Source organism: Gossypium raimondii, chromosome 4, assembly GCF_025698545.1.
Source record: "Gossypium raimondii isolate GPD5lz chromosome 4, ASM2569854v1, whole genome shotgun sequence".
Lineage (NCBI taxonomy): Eukaryota > Viridiplantae > Streptophyta > Magnoliopsida > Malvales > Malvaceae > Gossypium > Gossypium raimondii.
In genome coordinates, this window is record NC_068568.1 from 27,536,026 (window position 1) to 27,536,789 (window position 764).

At 40.8% G+C, this 764-nt stretch overlaps 1 non-coding gene across 1 annotated transcript; it reads left to right on the top strand.

The window, feature by feature from the left end:
- The first annotated feature begins 434 nt into the window (after nucleotides 1-434).
- LOC128040684 (small nucleolar RNA R71) lies at nucleotides 435-541 on the top strand. The gene has a single exon (XR_008195490.1). It is a non-coding gene; the product is annotated as a small nucleolar RNA R71 (small nucleolar RNA).
- Nucleotides 542-764: the final 223 nt, after the last annotated feature.

The following is a 764-nucleotide window of genomic DNA, read 5'->3' on the forward strand; positions in this document are numbered from 1 at the left end:
ATTGGGGTCCTTGTCCACTCCTATTTTGATATTGGTTCCCCACATAGTACACTAAATTGGGATTCGATAGACAATTCTCAAAAGAATGACCTTCCCCACAGTACACACAGGAAACTACATCAAACAGACTTGGTGGCTGAGCTACAGAATTATTAGCACTATTAGCGGTTAATTATTTTATTATAGAGGAAATAGACGATACCTGAGCTGATAACAAAGTGAGGGTGTCAGCTTCATGAACTCCAACTACACGTCTTCCTGAAGCTGTTCGATTTGTTGGCCATTGATTGTTATTACTTGCGATCCTCTCGATGATCTCATAAGCCTCATTATAATACTTAGACAAAATTGCACCATTCGCGGAAGCATCTACCATCAATCTTGTATGTGCATTGAGACCATTATAGAATGCCTCCAACTGGATACAATGAGGAATCCCATGATAAGGACACTTATGAAGTAACTCCTTGAATCGCTCCCAAGCCTCATACAAAGACTCGTTATCCAATTGTTGGAAAGTTGTGATCTCGTTCCTTAACTTAGCTTTTTTTCTAGGTGGGAAATACTTAACCAAAAATCTCTGTGCTAATTCTTGCCATGTAGATATGGAACTTGGTGGCAATGAGTTGAGCCAGGCTCGTGCTCATTCTCGTGATGAGTACGGAAACAATTTCAACCTCAGTACGCCTTCAGTTGCACTGGCTATCTTGAATGAATCACTCACCGCCATAAACAATCGAAGGTGGATATGTGGATCTTCCGTA